Source organism: Canis lupus, unplaced genomic scaffold (genome assembly GCF_011100685.1).
Source record: "Canis lupus familiaris isolate Mischka breed German Shepherd unplaced genomic scaffold, alternate assembly UU_Cfam_GSD_1.0 chrUn_S94H253, whole genome shotgun sequence".
Taxonomy (NCBI): Eukaryota; Metazoa; Chordata; class Mammalia; order Carnivora; family Canidae; genus Canis; species Canis lupus.
In genome coordinates this window covers 24,700-47,787 of record NW_023331917.1, presented here as the reverse complement: position 1 = coordinate 47,787, position 23,088 = coordinate 24,700, and the positions used below count along the sequence as shown (strand labels likewise).

Sequence of the window (23,088 nt, the reverse complement as noted above, 5' to 3'; positions counted from 1 at the left end):
TATCACCTTTGTGTTGGCAAACACGCAATCTTTAGCTGAAAAATGCATAATCTAAGAATAGAAATTATACTTCTTTTTGGAATTTGCTGATACCTTCTATCAAAGATAATTAAATATTGACTTTGGGGGTGGGGTGGGGGATGGGTTAAATAAGTGATGGGGATTAAGGAAGGCACTTGTTCTGATGAGCACCAGGTATTGTATAGAAGTGATGAATCACTATATTGTACACTTGAAATCAATATTATACTGTAAGTTAACTAACTGGAATTTAAATAAAAACTTTTTTAAAAGACTCAGGAAGATTCATATCTTTTAAAGAAAAAGGATATGAATAGAATAGAATTAGACACGAAACCATAGATTTGGGCACAAAAATGCGTGGAGTGTTTTCTTATTTATATGAATAATTGCTAACATTTAAGTAGTACTATGTGCCAGGGACAACACTAACAGCTTTATGCAAATAATCTTATTAACTTTTCATTCTACAGATATCGCTGAGAACCTAAGTTGTTCCAGGCACTGATAGAGAGGTGTGAGTAGCATGGTATAAAAAGTCATGAACGAATTCACATGAGGCAGTAGAAGATGCACGTCTTCTCATGGGAGAACTTCTAGAGGACTAAAGGTGAGGTGGGAACCTTCTGGTAGGGATGGTTAAGAAGGCTTTTTGACAAGGGTGGTGCTTAATTTGAACAAGGAATAATAGTAGTGAGAACTTTAAAAGGGGAATTTTGAGGTGGCCACAGTTCATGTTAGGCAAAAGAACTGCAAGAGCACGTGTAGAGAGGAAATCCCTTAATATATGACATCAGGTTTGAACGATTAAGGATATATTGCATGCCCAATGAGAAATTGAAAATTCATGCCCCCTGAAAACAAAAACAAACAAACAAAAAAACCCCACGCCATCCCTTAAAGATATCATTGCCCTTATTTGCACATTTAAATCTCATCTTGGATGTCATAGCTTCTTTTTATCCTGACTTGTTTTCAAAACAAAGATTGTCTTTTATTTAGTAAACTCTATCAGAGACATCCTGAGCCAGGCTCCCCAAAATGCCACTTTGCCTTATGTCTTTAAATTTATATACAAATACTATGGCTTTTCTTTATGTGTATCTTGATCATTGTCGCATACCTCTTGAAAGTGTGAAGGATGCATCTGTGTCTCCAAAGGCATACTGGCCAGACATCATCCCTGCAGCAGCCAAAAGTGAGAGCCTGGAAGAGCTTTGGAGGAGCAATGTGAGGAGGAACCAGACTCCTCAGAATGTGCCAGCCACTGCAGAGTGTAGATTCTGCTTACATCAGATACATGTCTAGGAGAGGAAGAAGTTTCCTTGTTTCTTCTAAGCTCCTTCCAGTTGGTTTGGGAATTAAATTGGCATGAGACAGATGAAAAACAAAAACAAACAACAAACAAAAAAACAAACTAAAGTGCACACAGAGGCACAATAATGAAATTAAGACTTCAAGAAATGACCAGCTCAGGAGGTTTTTACACTTTTTTCGACAAAGAGACAATAAATCTATGAGGAATTGACAGGATGAGAAAATGTAACTTTGGGAGCTACAATTGGTAAGGAATTCTAAACAGAATTTGGGCTGGGAAAATAAAAGAATAAAAAAGTAACAAGGGTTGTTTATATAGTCTCCCTGGCTCAGATTTCTTACAGAGCAAAGATTCTCTTTACCCGTATTACAGGGAAGGAACTTTTCACTTGGGAGATTGATTTCTTGCTTTCTGGAGTCTAAGACAGGTTGAGAGGCAGGGGCGATCAGAGCGTTATTTTTGCAATGGCTGTCTCGTAAGTGACATTTATTTAAAATGAATATTGATGAATGAATGAATGAATATTTTGGCCTATTGATGAATAGGCCAAAGTAGCACATTTGGGGGTAGCCTGCTCTTGGCCCCTATAGATGCAATGGTTAAAAGCTTGGCAACAAAAGTGAAATCTTACTATTCAAGGTTCATACTGAAAGAACAGGCATTATTCTAAAATTCTGATAGAGATAAAAGGACCTGGATGCTCTTATAGGAAACTACGTAGTTTTTACATATACATCAAAGCTGTCTTGTCTCTGCTTCTGCTGAGATCTACTGAATATTTTTCTACTACCTTAGATCAGTAATATGCCTTTTTACTATTCAAAATGCTTCACTTTGAAGAATTTTGTCATGTTTCTTCAGTTTTATTATCATCATAGTCCTAAGAGATAAGAAGGACAGATATGATTACCGACATTTTGTGGGAGATGAAGCTGAGAGATGGCTGGTCTAGCAGTGTGGTTTACATGTAAGGTGTTGGAAGAAGGGGAGACTAAAATTTAGGATGCAGAATTCCACTGATATCTGGACTTGCTCAGGCCTTTTTGCCATGGGCTGGGGACAGAGTTATGTTTTGGCTGAAGCCAGCATTCCTGCACATCAGGGAGTACCATTGGGATTGGGCACAGGGCTCCTGGGGTCCAGGAGAACTGATACAGGTGATATGTGCTGGGCTTCAGAACAAATTGTCTGATTCAGGGTGATTGAGGGGTCATTACTGGCCTTATGAAGTGGCCATTGAGGGAACTATTAAGATTTACTTCAAGTCAGATGTCATTGCCTCATGATAGAAGTGTTATGTTTTATGCTGACAATTATAAATCAGTCATCAATGGCTCCCTTTGCTCTTCTTGTATCTGATTGAGGCTGGGGGTTGGAGACAAGGCAGAGGGGAGTTTGCTGAACACTAGAGTAATGATTCTACTCCACCCTGATACGCTCTATAGTATGATATTTCAGAAGCTGACCTTTAACAACAGTAATAAAAGTCACCATATCTAAAAAAAAAAAAGTCACCATATCTTTTGAGCAACCCTCTATAAGAACATTTGCAAAATATCATCACTATGTTATTTAATTTAATCCTTACAACAACCCTCTGAAGTAGGAATTATCCCCATTCTAACACTGTGGAAACTGAGTGGAGTATTAATGACTGGGGTCCTTGAGCAGAAATTTACTAGAGGACAAATGGGAGTTCCAGGCAAGGCTTTTGGGGCTTATGCTCAAGCACATGTGAGAAAAACAAAGGAAAGGATCCTTCAGGCTGGCTCTCAGAACAGAAGGTGAGGCATGTTTCTTTTTTTAAAGATTTTATTTATTCAAGAGAGACACACAGAGGGAGGCAGAGATATAGGCAGAGGGAGAAGCAGGCTCCATGCAGGGAGCCCGATGTGGGACTCAATCCCAGGACTCCAGGATCACGACCTGAGCCAAAGGCAGAAGCTTAACCACTGAGCCACCAGGCATCCCAAAATCTGGTCAAGGATTTTTTTTTTAATTTATTTATGAGAGGCGCAGAGAGAGGCAGAGACATAGGCAGAGGGAGAAGCAGGCTCCTCACAGGGAGCCCAATTTGAGGCATGTTTCTAAAGAGCCTGAGGTGGCAAAGGAGTGATGTCTAAGTATGTAGGGGGGGAGATACAGGAAATGAGGCATGCAGGCACAGTGGGTGGAACATGCTTCATCATGCACTGCATGTCTCATGAGCACGTCAAATCTCCACCCTTTGGTGTGATTTTTTTAGTGTTATAGTGAGGAAAAAAGTTAGTGAAAGGTCAGGTCAGCACTGTGGTCCACCTTGGCATAGACTGGTTTGGTTCAGTCTTCACCAGTCTTCCTGGTTGAGTCTCTCTTTTGGTAAATGTGTTTCTTCCACATGTCTGTAAGATCTACTACTCAAGAGGCATAGGGGTCCAGCTACCAAGAAATGCTGAGTTTTGAGGTCAGAGTTGAGGGACCCAAGTCCAGCCCCAGCTCTGCCTCCAGAGAGGTTAAGAAAGCCGCCACAAATTATCTAGCCAAAAGGCGACAGATCAGCAATTTGAGTTTTGCTTTGACTTTGACTCCAAAGCTCTTTCTACTGTCACACTGCCCTTGTGTATTGGGTTCATGCTGAAGTTTCTTAAAGAGGAATTCCTAAGCCAGTTCAAGTGATGGTAGGGGAGCCCTTGGCATGAACAGAAGATTCTAATTGTGCCCCTTTCCATGTTACTCTGTTCTCAGGTTACTGGCCTCTTTTATTCTTTTCATGATGCCCACCCATTCCTGTGAATGACTCCTGTAGCATCACTAAAATGTCATCTCCAGCTTGTTCTCCAGGAAGGATGAACGTGTGGAAGCTGGCATTTGATTTCTTCCTGCTGGCTACTGACCTTAGAGAGACAGCATGGACAGTGTGGATACTCACTCTAACATCAGGCATGCTATCAGGTAATTGTCTGATCATACTGTACTCATGAGCCAAAGGCTTGACGGCTCTAGTCATTTTCTCTAATTAGAATGAGAGAGGAGATGGGAACCCAAACTTATTAGTCATCTGATCCAGGGCTTGCCTGTTTGGAAAGTCAAAGGTCTTTTGCTTATTTCTTCACTTCTTTCTCTCGATTAGAATCAAGGGAAGGGTTTTTGTCACTCGGGTTTGGAAATGCTGCCTCTAATCTCTACCTGACTAGCTCTGGGTAGATAGAGGGATTTTGAACTGAGCAGCCTTGGGTTCTCCAACTGGCAACTGAAACTACATTCAGAGATGGTCCTCTGCCCCCCACATTTAAAATAACCTGGGGTGTTTTAAGTAAATGTAGCCTCTGGAATTAGTATTTATTCTGTTGATGGGGGCAGAAGAGTGAGCAGGGTTATTGATGTTTTAATAATCCCCTAGGTGATTCTTAGTAACACTAAAGTTTGAAAAATATTTCCCTAGGGAATTCTTCTGTAAGGCTTCAGAGCCCATGAACTTTCTGAGATTGCCTACACATTGCGTGTATATGAGCATTTTTTTTTTTTTTGGAAAAAGTTGAAGTCCACAGCTATCTATAACTTCTCAAAAGAATCTGAAATATTGGGGTACAACCCTCTGAAGCAGGCTGGAGGAGAGGTGATGATGCATGTATAAGATGTCAGAAAGAGGAAATACAATACCTTTCTCTGGAAATAAACACTTTGTAGTTTGTAAAATGGAAATGAGTTTTTGGTACCATCTTTCTTGTTTATCCACATAAATAAGATTTGTGTTCTGAAGATAAAATATGGTGCAATTTTTTAACTCTAATAATAGTGATTAGTAGCAAAGACTCTGGAAACAGACTTCTTGGGTTTGAAATACTGCTTCATCATTAATTAGCTCTGTGACTTCATGAAAATAACTGACTCTATGCCTCTATTTCCTTATATGTAAAAATATTCTTAAAGGGTTCGTACAATCTTAAATGGCTTGGTAGCCCTTAATGCAGTACCTGGCACATAGTAATAAATATTAGCTGCATTAGTAGTAGTAGTAGTAGTAGTAGTAGTAGTAGTAGTTGCTGTTGCTGTCATCACTGAATTAATAACATGTTAAAGTAAGCACATCTAATGCCCCCTTAGCAGATGTGTAATGCATATTATCTTTCTTCTATAATTATACTCTCTTCCTTGTCCATTTTCATGTTTTAGAGGGCTGAGACCCTCATTCATCTTTTAAAAATGTTTTTTTTTTTCCTTTTTTCTATATATCCCTCACAGCATTTATAAATAAATACTCAGGGGCATCTGGGTGGCTCAGTGGTTGAGCATCTGCCTTTGGCTCAGGTCGTGATCCTAGGGTCCTGGGATCAAGTCCTGCATCAGGATCCCTTCAGGGGTCCTGCTTCTCCCTTTGCCTATGTCTCTGCCTTTCTCTCTATGTCTCTCATGAGACACAGAGAGAGACATGAGTTTACTCTCATGAGTAAATAAGTAAAGTTTTTAAAATAAATAAATATTCTCTCAGAGTAAATACTAAATTCTTGTGTGATTTTTGGGTTTGTTTTTATTTTTTTGGACTTTTCTTGGTCCACAAAAGCAAACAATACCCATGTTCTTGTGCATTAGTGTGATAAAATATTATATACCCATTAAACATATTATATAGATCTGTATTTAATGATTTTAAAATTTTACACAGCAAAGCAATATATAAATATGTATAAATATACATATATTTTTAAAATAGTAAGATTTTAAGTTCCATGAGGGTAAAAATTTTTGTCTGTTGTGTTCTCTGGTGTATTCTAAATATCTAACAGGGCATCTGGTACATAATAGGGGCTCAGTAAACTTTTTTGTAAACGGAAAGAAAGAAAATGTGAAAAGAATTTGGAAAGATAAAACTCAAATATTATCATTGATTGTGACTATCTTAAGTATCATTTAGATTGAGTTTTTTGATGTTTCTTATATGAATATATGCTAATTTTATTACTTAAAAATATTTTAAACCAAACATAAAAAGATCATTAACCTTATAAGCTTCATTATACTTAATTCTAGGCACCTAGATTTCACCAAAAAAACTCAAATCTCTAATTACTAGTGTTGGTAGATATTTTTGATGACAAAGGTGGTAAGGAGATCACTTTGTATTTTTTTTTTTCTGATTGTGTGATAGTCGATGCATCTAGGCCTTTCCTCATCAGTTGTTTTTGTTTTTGTTTTTGTTTTAGAAAAGAGACAGATATGGAGGTTCTTGTACCAACAAGACTGTATACTATATACTAGACATTCTGGTGACCTGTAAGTCCAACAAAGAAAACATATATCTCAATTTAAATCTCAGACATTACTTGATACTCATCTATGTATTTATCTACATGTACATATTCATATTGCACACACACACACACACACACACACACACATGCATGCACCCTTAGCCATATGAATACTGTGAGTAAAGCACTCATATTTTACCTGTAACTCCTCACCCAGGAATATGAATAATTAGAAGGTCTTGCATGGCAATGGAAAAGAACCTTGCTGATTGAAGTGCTTAAATGAAAGGCAACCAGACAAAAGGAGAAAGAGAAGACAGAATAGACAGCAATTGAGGTACAGAGAGACAGACAAAGAGAAAAGATCCCAAAGACTATGATAGAACCAGAGTGAGAGGGAAGAGCAGGAGGAAGGGAGAGAGAGGGAGAGGGAACAGGACTATGTCAAAACATGGAGACCCAGAGATCCAAGGAGAGAATCACAGGCAGAGTGAGAAACTGAGGGAAACCAGTGACAGTGGAGAACTTGTAACTCATCAGAGTTTTCAAAAGTTCTAGAGTGGGACTTGATCTTACATCCACTAGAACCTTTCTTACTAATAAGTTGGGTGTTTTTCATTTTGTTTTATGTTTTTTTTTAAAGTTTTGGTATAATTTCTATTTTTTTCCCCATAGATACCATGTCTTACTACTAAAGGACCTGAAATATATGCCCCGTTGCAGGGCACAAGGGTAACCAGTACACCACCACAGTCCCCGTTTGAAAGAATGTGCTGGTGGTTTCTGATGTTACAAAGAAAGGGTATTTCAATTTTTTTCCCGTTGGCTTGCAATTTTTTTTTAAGATTTTATTATTTATTCATGAGAGATTCAGAGAAAGAGGCAGAGACACAGGCAGAGGGAGAAGCAGGGAGCTTGATGTGGGATTTGATCCCGGGACTCCGCTATCACACCCTGTGCCAAAGGCAGACACTCAACCATTGAGCCACCCAAGTGTCCCTTGCAATGGGTTTTACTTTTGAAATAGTACTCACCTTGTGGTTAGATTTCTAGGCAGCCCACAAAAGCTTCAAGTCCTAGCATTAGAGCTTATGTTATAATTTAGATATTGAAAGGGTTAGATAATTTTATAGGCTCATCTGAGCATAAAACTAGAATTAGTAATTTCATTTCTGGTGAAAACTGTGCATTTGAGGAGATATGGGGGTCCCAAAGACTTAAATACCTTTGCTTTATTTTTTGACTCTTCAGACATTCCACAAAGGTAGTTGGTAGCTACCTAACCACATATACCTGTTCTTTGTGGTGGTAGGGGGGAGTGATTTAGGAATTTTTTTCTCTTTGAAGACCAAGTCAATTATTGTGTATTTTTGGTGTCTTTTTTAAAAGATTTTATTTATTTACTCATGAGAGACACACAGAGAAAGAGAGGCAGAGACACAGACAGAGGGAGAAGCAGGCTCCACGCAGGTAACCTGACGTGGGACTCATCCCGGGACTCCAGGATCATGCCGTGAGCCGAAGGCAGATGCTCAACCACTGAGCTACCCAGGGATCCTCTATTTTTGCAGTCTTTAAAAGCTTCATTTTGGTTAGTGGGACTGCTTAAAGGATATATTCAACTAACAGGCTGTACATTTTATAAGAACTTTAACAGTCATTAATTTGGGACACGAGCTCATCACTGAGCATAGGGATGGGCAAACTATGTTCCCTGTGACAAATTTGGTTTTCTACTTGCTCTTCAAAGTAAAATTTTATTGGAACACAATCTCGTTCATCTGTTTTTACACATCATCTATAGCTGTTTTTGCACCAGCAGAGTTGAATAGCTCTAACAGTGACCGTAGGTCCTACTGCACCTAAAATACTTCCTATCTGGACCTTTACAAGAAAAGCTTGCTAACCGATGACCTAGATCATGGGGAAGAAACGTTTATCCATCCCTTTCATATTCGTCTATGTTGTTTTGAAATTTTTTTGCCATGTGTATGTATTCCTTTTGTAATAAAACTATTAAAACATCTTGGATGACTGTGCTACCTGCTAAGATGCTTTGCCCCGGAGGTTACATTACATATTGTGGAGGCTGTAGCTGCTATACAGGCATAAAAAAATACAATTTAGAGTGATAAGTACATAGTAATTATAATCAAGATTTGTGCTAAGTCCTGTGAGGACAAAAATGTCTCCGGGAGAGGGAAGGAGTGACTTTATAAGGAGCTGATATTTGAGCTGGCCTTTAAACAAGATTAGGGATTTGCCAACCAGGGACTGTTGGGAGGGAAAAGGTTATGTATAGCCATTTTGCCCTCCCTTTTATGAGAACTAGGTCTACCTTGTGGTTCTTAGTACTTTTAGCGGATGTGATTAGTCGTTCTTCCTTTTTGGTCTCCTCTGTGTCCTTGCCATTTGGGACTCAGTCTAATGGTCCTTAAATACCGTGTGTTTGATTTCCTTCTTCCCTTTGAGCATCATCTCTTTGACTGAACCAAAGAATCTGAGCTCCCAAACAGATTTCTTTCTCATCTCTTTACAGTAGAATTTTACTAGCATGGTTGTGATGAAGCTTCTTTCTCCTTGATATTTGTTATGTGGCTTCTTTTACACAAGAGAAGAATGAGTGACTCTGTCATATTTTGGGCATGGGGCCTGAACCAGAACAGCTGCTGGGGTGCATTATTCTTGTCATTTTCTGCTAGTGCAGTATTGTTACCCTGGGGAGTGTGATGGTATGCAAGAGGGAATGACATCATAATTATCTATAGTCAAGCTGTTACACATACGGATGTGAGGAGGGCTTGTGTACCTAAAGTAGGTATTCTTACCTCTTGATTTTAACCTTGCCAGCTTTCTCAGAGCTGTTCCTAAAGAAGAAAGTTAACTCTTAATCAGACTTTGTAAAAATTTTTTTTCTCCAGTAATTCTCATCCATCTCTTCTTCACCGTGGATTTTTTTTAAAAGTAAGTATACATTAAAAAGTGTCCACATCATTCCTGCACTGCTTGTAGGATTTTCATAAATGAAAACACCTGTGTAGGGAGCACTACGATCAATAGGAGAGCATTAGCAGCTCCCCGAGGCCTGACTCATACTCCCTTATAGTCAGTTCTTCCACTAGGATAACCTATTTTGACTACATAGCATTGATTGGTTTTACTTGGTTTTATACTTCATATGAAGTTTATATAAATGGAATCCAATTCTGTGTCCTTTTTTTATGCCTATCTTTTTTTGTTCAATATTATGTTTTCAAATTTCTCCCATAATATACTTACTTTTCAATTATTTAAACTATATAATTTGATATTAATATGAGTCCTTCTTCTATAAACATTCTTTTCTGTGTTTTTTAGTGAGCATACAGACCCATCTCCAGTTCTGAGGACAGCAAAGTTTAGCTTTAATAGATACTGCCAAATTTTTTTACATAGTAATTGTATCAATTGATACTTCTATCAGCAGTGAAAAAGAGTTTTGGTTACTACACATACACCGACACTTAATATTTTACATCTTTTTAATTTTATATATCCATTGATTATGGAATATTATTTTAATAAGTATTTCCCTGATTACTGTTAAAGTTACTTGTTCATTTGGATATCAGTATCTCTTTTTGCAAATTATTTGTTCAAATCTTTTGAATTCTATTCTGTTTCCTGTCTTTTTCATATTGATGTTTGGGAGTTTTTAGTTTAGTTTTAGTTTTTTGTTATATATCTAATCTTGCTGAGACATGTGTCACATATATGTATATTTTCCTATATGTGATTTTACTCTTTACTATCCTAGTGATATGTCTCTCAATGTACAGAGGTTCTTGATTGTAATTTATTCCTGCATAATAATAGCTGCTCAGAAATTTTGAGGGATTGGTTTAAGAAAACCAGTCTGCGGGATGCCTGGGTGGCTCAGATCTGCCTTCGACTCAGGGTGTGATCTCAGAGTCCCGAGATGAAGTCCCACATTGGGCTCCCTGCATGGAGCCTGCTTCTCCCTATGCCTGTGTCTCTGCCTCTCTCTCTCTCTCTCTCTCTCTGTGTCTCTCATGAATAAATAAAATCTTTAAAGAAACAGTCTGCATCAGTCATCAAAAATGTTTTCCTATATTTTCTTACAAACTATTTAATAATTCATCTGCCACATTTTGATGTGTAATTCATCTTGAATAGATTTTTGAGTATGGTATAATATAAAAGTAAAGATACATACAATCATGATTCTTCTCTACAGCTATGCAGTTGACAAAGGATTACTCATTGATAAGATCATTGTTTACTCATTCTCTGCTGAGTGCCCTTTGCCACAGATTTGCTGACTATATTTGTCAGTGTGTTTCTGGACTCTCCACTCTAATCTATTTGTTGGTTTTTCCTTGTGTTAATGTTATATTATTTTAATTATATGGCTTCATCATAGGTCTGTGTGCCAACCATCTTCACATGTTCAACAATCTTCTATTGTATGCTAAATGGCATAGAAGATAATTGAGGAAATACAAATGGTTCCGGTTCCAAAAGAGAAATTTCCCTTTTCCTCTGTTAGGATCATCAGTAGAGAACAGACCACCTCAGTCTTACCAAGGGCTGACATGGGTTTTGCCTGTGTTTCAGATGTGGTAAGATTCAGTCTTTTTTGGCTAGCCCCTGCTACCATGGTGTGATTCTCCATGACTTTCAATTGAGATTCTGGTATCTCTGGTGTCTTCACCTCCAGAAAACAGCTAGAAATTCAGGGTTTTTGTTTGTTTGTTTGTTTGTTTGTTTGTTTTCACAAATATTTAGCTTAGCATTGGTCTTCTACCCCATCTAATACTCTTCTCTGCCTTTCTTTTTAAATTTATTTTCTAAAATATTTTATTTATTTATTGACAAAGAGCAAGAGAGATCCAGAAAGCACAAACAGGGGGAATGACAGAGGGAGGAGAAGCAGGCTCCCTGCTTCCCGATGCGGGGCTCAATCTCAGGACCCTGGAATCATGACCTGAGTTGAAGGCAGATGCTTAACCGACTGAGCAACCCCAGCACCACCTTTTTTATTGGAGAATGGCTATGGTTTGAAGTCCACCAAACCCTCCACCTTGTCACTAAGCAGAAATGGCTGCTAATTTATGTCAGCTAAGGAATCATAGCTTTCTGCCAACAGTCCATGCTGGGCCTCAGACTTAGCTTTTACTATATTGAGATGTGCCACCAGATGAAATGCGATTTAGATTCTCAGTATCAATTCACCATGCCTCCTAAGGTTTTCATGAGTTCCCCGCATTGGACCTCTGCCTCTTTCTAGTAGGTTGTTTACTAAGCATGGCAAAACTGCAGGTTTGCCTCTTTGTGTTCCTGTACATCCTCAGAATTCAGCAAATATGTTGTGGAGCAAACTAGACATACAAATCTCTTAGAATGGAGGTAAGGAGAACAGTTAGAAGGCTAATCCAGGCAGGAAGTTATGGTGGTCAGAATCAGCAGGTCACTTATAAAGACGAATGGACGTAGGATAAAGTGGAAACATTTGATACAGATTTTAGGCTATATAACCAGTAACCATGGGGAATCTAGGAAGGAAGGTGGGAAATGAAAGAGACAAGGAAGGTAACTCACAGGTTTCCAGATATGGCCACTGAGTGCCTGATGGCAATATGTGTTATGATAGGGGACAAGTTAGGGGTACTGGATTTGGAGTTGCCAGTAAGGAGGAAGAAAGGTTAATCTAGTCTGCTGAGCTCTGCCTCTGTACCTTGCTAGGTGGGGGAAGCCCAGTACCACTGAGGATAACTCTGTGTGTGTGTGTGTGTGTGTGTGTGTGTGTGTTTACGTATGTGTATGTGCACATATGACTTCACCTGGTCTGACTTGCTCACAAGAGTGCAGTCTCCTCTGGCTCTTTCCTCACTGCAGGATTTTAAGTCAATGGTGACTATACAGAACCTTCCGATATGGGGGATTTTCTGTTGTTTGATTGAGTCTGTGTGCTGAATAAACATATCATGTGGTTACCTACAAAATCCATCCTGGACACCAAATACAAATCACAGGTGTTTTTCTACAAGTCCATTGTGAACAAAATTAAGGACTTGTGCTATGACCTTTCCCTGAGGGAGAAGGTGTGGCTCAGAGACAACCAGCATTATCATAAGGAAAGCAATCCCCAAGGTTAGTGACCCCACTGTGGTTCTTTGTAAACTCATTAACTTTTCATGGTAACACAGAGGTGAGCTGCCACTCTTGAATCTGTATCATCTGACTATCCTTTTGAAGCTTCCTGAATGAGGTATACATTATTTGTTCCAGTGGTCAAGGAAAATATATGAATCTAGGCCTCTGTGACTTTAAATGAGTTATGTCAAGAGAATTGGTAAATAATCTGACCTCCAGCCATGATTGCTAAGCCAGTTATATCTTGGGTCTACTACCAGTGGAATCAGTTTTGTGCTTTTCCGCCCTTTCTTGAAATATACTAATGTGAATCAGTTCTCATTAAAGACTATAAGATGTCAGAGAGCTTTTTATGTTAAAAAGGTAAATGTTGGGCATCATTCAAAATCTTCTGTCCCGCCCCAATAAACTTTGAGTCAATCCCCTATACTGTTAACAAGCGTTAGTGTATATGATGTCTTATGATGTAAAAGGTTCATTTATTCAATCTGTAATGAATTAGTAAATGCACGAAAAATGAAGACTGCCACTTCATTGCTGATTTTCTCCTCTCACATCTTGCTTCCTCCGAGTTATCCTTTATTTAAGCATCCATCTCGGGAAAGAACCAAAGATTAGGATTGAGTCTTGATGTGGGAGACTAAGAGGGTGCAAAGTCACGTGTAGAGAGCATAGAGAATATGTGACTGATCGTCAGTGATTTGGCCAGTGCTTCGTAACAATGAACTTTAATGCTCCACTCCCCCTGAATGTTATGAACGTGGCTGATGGAAACCTAATTAGGAAAGACGCTAAACCGACTCTGTAGAAAGCATGACTTTTGATTGAATTGGTGAGTTTCTATTAATAGTAATAGACAATTGAAATTACAGGGTTTTTTAAAGTAATGGCAGGGACTTTCTCTTACTGATGATCTTCAACATAATCCCAAGAGGTATTATTTTTGATTTCAGAATGTATGGTGAGGTCATCCCAAGAGTTGGCACCTCTGTATCCCCAGAGTGTCTGCTAGTGAATCTCTTGCCATGCTAGCATGAATAGTTGGCTTCCAGTTCCAGTCCAATTCTTCTGAAAAGACTGCTGTTTTACACTGTCTTGGCATTATAGAATTCCTTGTACTGCTGACTTCAGAACTTTACTTAAACCATCCCCATGAAATTGGTAATTCATTAAGGGTCAAGGGCTGGCTGAGTCATTCCTAATCATATTGGCTATTTGATACATATTAATTCTCTCTCTCTCTCTCTCTCTCTCTCTGTTTCTCTCAATCGATTAAATCTCCAGAGGCTCATTTTGATATATATATCTGTTCTAATTCCTTGTGGAAAGGCTTCCCTCCACCAATTTCACTTAGTCTGTGGGTTTGGAGTTCCTCAGAGTCTATGAGAAGGTAACATGGAAGCCAAACCTTAGAGAAGCCAACTTGCTTCCTTGAAGGACGTTATTTTCATGAAAAGTGACTGCAAACATCAGTAAAATTATATGAGGGAGCGTAAAACATCTCATTACTCTAGAGCCAGCCTTATCCCCTTTATGAGCTCCATTTAATTAATTATTAAAGGCTAGGACATTTCAAAAAATTTTATCAGCCTCTGTTAAGGTCAAAGTGATAAGATTCACATTTAAATGTTTTAGAAGTTGTGTTATTTCAAGAACTCTCTCTTGCATTGGAGGGGGTAAACTGAAATGTGGAGTGGAGGGGTCAGGGCTGAGTCAGGACACCTGCTGCTTCTTTGTCCACTGTTAGCTGGTGACCTCAAATATGGTGCTTAGTTTCCATAGGTAAGGAGGTAAAAATACTGTTTACAAAGTTGGTTGTGAGGGATCTGTAACTTAGAGAATGGCTGGCCTAGTTAGGGCCTGCCTCGCTGTAGATGTCCACTGAACGTTTGGCTCAACATATATATCAATCTTTTCTTTAAAAAAAAAAAGATTTTATTTATTCATGAGAGACAGACAGAGATAGAGAGGCAGAGACACAGGCAATGGGAGAAGCAGACTCCATGCAGAGAGCCTGATGTGGGACTTGATCCTGGGACTCCAGGATCATGCCATGGGCTGAAGGGAGGCGTTCAACCACTGAGTCACCCAGGCATCTCTACACCAATCTTTTCTAAGGCATTTGTTCAGGAAGTTTCATGAAATGCCAGTGGTCGTGACTTGTGAGCACTGGTCCAGGATATTCTTAGGCTAGGGGATGATCATCTGACCTCATCCTGGAATATTAAAGGTTTAGTGCTGATTTGTCCCTCATTTGTGAGTGATTTTTGAATAAGTCACATAACCTTTCCTGAGTATTTCATTCCCTCATTTGAGCTAGGATCGCCGCAGACCAGTGTAATTTTGGCTCTGAGTGAGACTGCTCAAGTTTCAGTCTCATCTCTATTATTTAATAAATAGCAAATTTAGTCCAAAGCCTTGAACAGATTGTAGAAGCTTCTCTGTGCCTCTTTCCTTATCTGTTAAATAAGCACTTCATACAATCTTCAGGAAGCTGATGTGAACCAACACATGGAAAATGTTCTAGAGAGTACCTGTCACATCATACATGCTCAATAAATGTTAATTGATATTTTTTCCTTCCTAGTCCTCACTTGAATGCAATAACCCATCATGGAAATCAGAATGCTGAGTATACTGCTAATACTGTAATAATGCCACGGTAGTTCTCTGAAGAAAAAGAAAACCTGTCTAATGCTCCCAGTTTTATTTTATCTAATTTTTTTTCTCTCCTCCAACCCTGATTTCTCTTTGTGGCAGAGCAGCAACAAAAACAACAATGACAACAAACTCTTGTCAGAGACCAAACTGCCAGAAACTAAGGATGAAAAGATCACCCCTCCTCCCTAGTCTTCTTCTGTGTCCGTGGGGTTTCTTTGGCAGGAATGTTTTATATATTACCTCAGGAGACCTGTAGCTGTGAGTAGCAGTTTTTCCTGGAAACAGAGGCAGAGGTTCCTGCTTCCTTTATGGCAGGCTCATGTTCTCACTCAGGGAGTCAAGCATTTCTTCATACAAGTGGAAGTACATGGTCTTTCCTTTTCCTGGCTCAGCAGTTCCCACCCCCAGCATCAGGCCAAGTCAAGACAAGTAGGGCTGTGACCTGGAGGAGTCTCCGTGAGCCCCCACGAGAGAGTTGGAGTGTCTCTCAGACAACAAAACTTTGATGGACTTTGACTTCAGCCCATGACTCTTCTTCCTGGCAAACTACATGTTGGATGACCAAAGAAGATGCTCTCTGCAGAGTGTAATCCAGTCACCAAAGCCAGAGGTTAAGGGGAAGTTGCCATTTTTCCCTTGTTGTTTACCTGTCAAGGGTCTGTTGCCCCGAATCTTTCGTTATTGGTATCCTGGACTTAGTACCTCTGCCCTGGTATTTGAGTGTGTATATCAGCAGTGCTCGTGGCACTGCTTTGAAGTTTGTGGTCCTGCCACTCTAACTGTATGACTTCGGGCCTTCAGTTAATCTAAGTTTCAAATTTCTTCTCTGTATGATGGGAGTAGTTATGCCCTGTCCTGCTTGCTTGATCAGATACAACCCCAATTTTGTAAATCTGAGAACTTAGGGTCCCAGATCTGGGTAGGAAGCTTATGTGCTAACCCACACAGCCTTTGTCTGCTTGAAGCAGCCACCCCTCACTGGCATCCTGGATAAATGATCCTCCAGCTTCAAACTGAGCTCTGGCTGGGGATCTGCCCACTCAGGAGCTCTGATTGTTAGAAAATTCTTCCATGGGCTGAGTTGAAATCTGAACCCTCCAGTAACTTTTACCTGCTGGTTTCTATTTTCTATCTCACCTGGACTCAACGATACACTTTTGTCACAAAGTATTCTGTATATTGAAGACTACTGCCAAAAGTCCCACCATAGTTTTTTTTTTTTTTTTTTTTTTAATTAGTTATCAAGTCATCTCTTCAGCTCCTTTGCTTGCCTAGGGGGTTCTGATCTAGGTTGACCGCATAGAACAGGATATGGTGCAGTGTTCTGAACATTATCAGGGATCCTTGTGGCATCAGTTATAAAACTTTGCCTGGAGTTCTCTGGGGGAAGGTGTTATTAATTATTATTAATGGCAGATGTCACCACCCATAGTGTGAATGCACAAATCCTAGAGCCATAATTGGAAACACATGCTTCTTAACAGGTTTTAAATTATTCTACTTCACTTGTAAAAAAAAAGTATTACTCTTATACCACCTGCATTATTTTTCATTCTGAAGAGTAATAGAGATATATGAAATTTTGGTAAAAAAAAAAAAGAAAGAAAGAAAGACCTAGAGAAGAATATAAGGAATAAAATTAAAGTAATTTTTTAACGCATCTATTTTAAAAAATAAAATTATATTTTTATACCTTATCCTTTGGTTGTTTTTCTACATATATATCTGTTTATGTGTAATTGTTGAAATTATGCAACATATGGTCCTGTGGTTCTATGTTTTGCTCTCTTACTGAATATTATGTTGTCTTTTCCGTGCCATTACCACTTATTTATAAGTGTTATCATTATAATGATTGCATCATAATTTCTATTGAATGAATACACAATAATTTACTTAATGAATACATCCTAATCCCTGATTTTCAATCTCCTAGTTTTTAGGAGCTTCAGGGCTGTTACCTCTAGATTCCTGTGTAAGTATTATTCCCAGTAATCCCTTCACCCCATTCTTCTTTTCCTAAATGAGAATTAAAAGACATATAGATCAGATCTTTTTAGAGCTGGAAAGCTGAAACACATGAGTTGTGGGTGTGTGTGTGTGTGTGTGTGTGGTGTTTGTATGTGTGTCGTCAACTCACAAATTCAAATTTAAAATGCTATTCTGGTGATTTATCTGAATAACAAAGGGTTCAAGGTTTGTTTTATTTGCTTATAACAAATTGGACTCACCAAGAGCTTGAGTGGTCTCTCCTTGATCAAGGAAATCGAGGAAATTCAAGGATCAAGAAGTTGTTGTCCTTTGATGTCATGAAGAAACTCAATGCACTTGAACTCCCAGCTGGAAATCAAAGAAACCCAGATTTTTTTTCCATTACCATAATCTAGGGCTCCCTTGCTTCTTAGAACATAGCCCTGGCAGCACAAAGGCTCCCACTCCCATATAATGAGGTCAGTCATCTGGTGTAATTATTAAGGGGTCAATACCCACTCTCTACAGACATAAACCAGTCATCAAAATGGGGAACTAGAAATCTGTGTCTTTTTTTTTTTTTTTTTTTTTTTTTTTTTTTTAGAAATCTGTGTCTTTTGCAAAAATCTCCAGGTGAATTTTGTTAGGTAAATTTAAGAAATGGATCATGACCCATACAATAAAATATTTCTAGGCCATCACAGCTGAGAAACAATTGCCCCCACACCTGTATTTCCAAGGAGAGTATAATGTATTAGATATGAGACTTACTTGATGTATTGTTTCATCTTTAGTGACTATCAAAATCATATGATTGGAAAGGAGTAGCTTCATAAACCTGTAGCCAGGCTGATGAAAGGGATTTTCTCCCATATAGAAAGTGATCATTTTTGAAAGAAGCATCCTACTTCTCCCAAGAGCATTGCCACTATAAAGAACCAGCTGCTCCTTCCATCATGGGCCAATGTCACCCTTGTGGAATGGATAAAAACTGTTATCACCTATGGGGACTGGCTGATTCGAGGCAGTAGCATATGGTTGACTGTTAAATCAAAATAAACCAAACAGAAACTTGTGGTTGCTTAGCCTCAGTAGAATTCTCAAAGCCAATACAAATGACTAAGCCCAGATACAGCCTCACTCCATCTGTGTTTTTATCTCCAGCCTAGAGGAACAACCTTATTGGGCTTGGTGTGCTGGGATGCTTTCAAAGCACGGTCCAGACATTTCTGAGGGCTCAGGTTTCTGTTCTGCAGATGAGAAACTACTGATCATGTATCTCATGTGCCTATTAGGAAGTTGAAAAATATCTCCTGACATGACCCCGTCCAATAGTGAGGTGTGTCCATACACTGGGAACAGGTCCTCATAGTGGTAGGCAGTGGTAAAGAGGAGTCAAAGTTCTAGGTTCTTCTCTTTCCCTTGGTATAATCGCCAACAACCAGGAAACCAGATCTTTAAACCTCTAACTTTGTTCTTTGCACAGACAAAATAATTAGATAAGAATTACCTTATGAAAAAGCAAGAAAGGGAGAAAGTATGGGAAGGAGAGTGGGAGAGAGGTATGACCAGTCTTCTCTACTCTCCACATTTAAAACATTCAGAAGTGTGAATTGCTTGAAAATAAGAATAGCTTCTCTTTTCTTTGTGGGCCACCTGCAATAAGCCTGCCTGTTTTTTTGTTCCCTCAGTATTGTGGAGTTGTTAAATTTTGTGGATAGGAGCTATAGGACCTTGGCTTCCAGTAGAACAGGAACCACAGCAGAGTGGGGCACCCCGCCTTGAAGTGTTGTCCTGTACAAGAAATGCAGATGAGCCTTAGGGCCATTTGTATATTTCCCTGCATTTCCTGAGCAATCAGGAAATAAGAGGCAGGTTCCATGAATATGTGCCCACATCTTACAAGGAGGAGAGAGGCAGAGATGGCTCTAGCCATGCTGGATCTGTGAGACCCTTCACAAAAAGCAACTGGTCACTATGAGTCTGGACATCAGTTCAGCCCAGAATCTTTTAGGTCTTGAAACCCTTTCAGTACAGGGTGTAAGGGCTGAAGAGAAAAGTTTGGTGCCCAGGATCAGGGCCTGAGGGAAACACATACATGTTTTTATTAAGAGCAGAGCCATGGATCACAACCACTGCAGGTACATACAGCAGACAAACTGGGCCCCAACCAGGAAGATTCCAGAGCATTCCACCTGCCCCAACTTGAGAAAATTCAGGCATCTCCTCAAACTGCCTGATTATTTGATTTTTAAAACTTGTTTTCTTTTCCTATCATTCCGCTTTTTTTTCTGACAATAAAAGGCAACAAACACTGATACAAGCCATCTAGTGATGTAAATGATAAAATCTAATGTGGCAATCACCCATTATTAAGTTACCACCTATAGATAACCACCATTAACTAGTATATATTCTTCTAATTTTCTTTCAATGCTTTCAGGAACATATAAAATGATTGTGTGTATATTTATAGAACAATGTTTCAATACACAGACACCCACACAGAAACATCATTTCATATAATGCATATTATGCAATTTGCCTTTTTTTCCCCTGAAAATAGATTTCATTTTTTCCCCTTTGGAGTCATGCAAGTCTACCTCATTCTTTTTTTAAGTAATAGACTTTAATTTTTTTAGAACCGTTGTAGAGTCAAAGAAAAATTGAGCAAAGCCCACATACCCTCTCCTTATCACACATGCAGCCCCCTCATGTTTGACATCCCACAATATCATGTACATTTATTACAATCCATGAACCAATATTAGCACATGATTCAATCATAGTTTACATTAGGAATCACCCATAATGGTGTACACGTTAGGGAGTTGATAAATGTATAGTGTTGTACTCACTATTACAGAATCAGGAGTAGTTTCTCTGTCCTAATGATCCTCTTTATTCAACCTACACATTCCTTCTTCCCATGAACTCCTGACCACCACCGATTATTTTATCATCTGCATAGTTTTGTCCTTTCTAGAATATCATAAAGTTGGAATCACAGTTTGTAACCTTCTCACAATGACCTCTTTCACTTTGCGATATGCATTTAAGGATTCTCCATGCCTTAATGTGGTTTGGTAGCTCATTTCCTTTTAGAGTTAAATAGTATTCTATTGTATGAATGTAACAGTTTTTCCACCTGTTGAAGGAAATCCAAGTTGCTTCCAAGTTTTGACAATTATGACTAGGTGGCTATAAACATTTGTGTGCAATTTTTTTCTGTGGACCTAAGTTTTCAACTCATTTGGGTTGATGCCAATGAATGTTATGGCTGCATTGCATGAAAAGAATATGTTTATTTTTATGAAAAACAACCTGCCATACTGTCTTCAATGTGGATTGTGCCTTTCATGAGTCATGCCTTTGCTGTTTGTATTTAAAAGTCATTGGCAAACTAGTCTTTTATATTTTCATTTATTATCTTCCAGGGATTTTGTAGTTTTGTATTTTAAATTTGGATGTATGATCTATTTTGAGTTAATGTTTGTAAAAGGTATATTTGTGTGGGTCTATTTCTAGGCTCTCTATTCTTTTCCATTGATCTCTGTTATTCCTTGTCATACCACACTGCCTTGATTATAGTAGGTTTGTATTAAGTCTTAAAGTCAGGTAGTGCCAATCCTGCAACTTTGTCTTCTTCAATACTGTGTCAGCTATTCTAGGTCTCTTGCCTCTCCATGTAAGCTTTCAGATCAATTTGTTGATATCCACAAAATAACTTGCTGGGATTTTTGACAGGGATTACATTGAATCTATAGATCAAGTTGAAAAGAAACATCTTAACACTATTGACTTACTACTCATGAGCACGAAATATCTCTCAATGTATTTAGTTTTTCTTTGATTTCTATCAACAGAGTTTTGTAATTTTCTTCATGTAGCTCTTTGAATGTTTTGTTGGATTTATACCTAAGGATTTTATTTCTGATGCTAATGTTACATCATCTTATTTAATGGCTGCAAAACAGTCTACTAATGAATGTATTTAAGGACGCTCAGTAAGTCTTCAGTGCATATTTATTTTGGATAACTTTAAAAGTGAACGAACAAAAGCATACCTTTGGCCATTCACCAAAGCAGAGATGGTGATACATTACTTGGTCAAGCTGGAGGTCCAGAAAACAAATGATGCCAGTCTCTATTTATCACCCAGAGCTACAGTTGTCAAATATACCAGCATAGGGCAGCCCCAGTGGTTTAGCGGTTTAGTGGTTTAGCGCTGCCCTTCAGCCCAGGATGTGTTCTTGGAGTCCCAGGATCAAGTCCCACACTGGGCTCCCTGCGTGTAAGCCTATTGCTCCCTCTGCCTGTGTCTCTGCTTCTCTCTCTCTCTCTCTGTGTCTCTCATGAATAAATAAATAAAATATTAAAAATATATATACCAGCATAAATAGCAAACTAGATTATGCTAATAAGGTGAATCTACTAAAAAATAAGTACCTAAAAACAACTTAGTCCTGATAGATAGACAGTTTTATTCTTGTGTGTTTCCAAGAACCACTGATTCAAAATAGTATAGCTGAACCTTAACACATTTCTAGTGCTCAGGTTACATGAGTAACCAAGCCAGGGAAGCTTAAAGTGATGTTTCATAACTGTAGTCTAAATTGTGATCCATTAGAGATCATTTTGGGATACCTTTGATATGTATGTGCTCACATCTCTGATGTACTCCATAAGATAAGACTATAAGGGGGTTTCTGTTTTGAACATTTAGGGAAAGTTTCAATTTGTTACTTGTTTAAAAATCCCCTTTAAAAATCTGAAAACCTCCTCAGAATTTAGTCCGTTGTTTCTTCGATATCCCAATGCTTTGTCCATCCTACCTGCTCAGGAATGTGTGTCCTGAATTGTAGCTGATTTGAAATTTAAGCGGACTTTACCTCAAGTGTAAACCCCACTGCTCATTGCCCAGGCTATTAAGCCTGCCATTTCCTACAGCAGCCTACAGAATAAAATTCTATTTAATTGTTCAAGCACAAGGGGGTAAAATATTTAGATTGCCCTGCTTCTCTGAGGCTTCTTTCATGGACCTTGCCATCAGTTAGCAGTTAAGTTAGAAAAAAATAAATGTCATGAGATGGCCTGATGGAGATTCAACACCACAATAAAAGTGTAATACACATATCTCAAAAGGATGATTTGAGGATAAGCATGTAATATGAAAGAACTATTCTTCCTCACTTTTATCTAAATGTATTAAAAATATTTGAAGAGAATGGTCATTAAGCTAAAATTACAAAATAAATCCAGAGGAGCAGACCCTATTTCTTTGACTCACTATATTATCCATTACTTAAAGTTTTATCTGTAAGACCAGTAATCAGTATAAGCCTAGCACTCACATTACTGGTTTCCAACATTATCAATTGTTCTCCTCAGACTGATTCAGAGTGAGAAGTTTCAACAGGCTGGTTTAAAAGGAATTGCAACTGTGATCACCAATCTTGAGCAAGATTTTGACCTTGGTATTCATCAACAATTGGTGAGTTTGGAGTTCATCAGGAGAGATGTAATGGAATTCCACCCCCACCACCAAGGATTTCTATATGAGGGCCCTTTTTTTTTTTTTTTCTATGAGGGACTTTGATACACTTTTAAGCAATAGCTCTAGCACTTTTGACTTTGGTGGAGGACGGATTGGTTTTAAAAGGATGATGTATTTGCAGATTTTTAAGGCCCTACTGTAGTTTCTTTTCTTTTCTTTTCGTTTTTTTTTTTTTT

The 23,088-nt window shown here is 38.5% G+C and overlaps 1 long non-coding RNA gene across 2 annotated transcripts; it reads left to right on the top strand.

Moving 5' to 3' along the window:
* Nucleotides 1–498: 498 nt before the first annotated feature.
* On the top strand, nucleotides 499–22,854 carry LOC119879507. Of its 2 annotated transcripts, none has more exons than XR_005387553.1 (3): nucleotides 499–631; nucleotides 4,064–4,270; nucleotides 22,747–22,854. It is a non-coding gene; the product is annotated as an uncharacterized LOC119879507 (long non-coding RNA). The 2 variants fall into 2 exon arrangements; XR_005387554.1 differs by lacking the exon at nucleotides 22,747–22,854 and adding an exon at nucleotides 6,520–6,628.
* The last annotated feature ends 234 nt before the right edge of the window (nucleotides 22,855–23,088 follow it).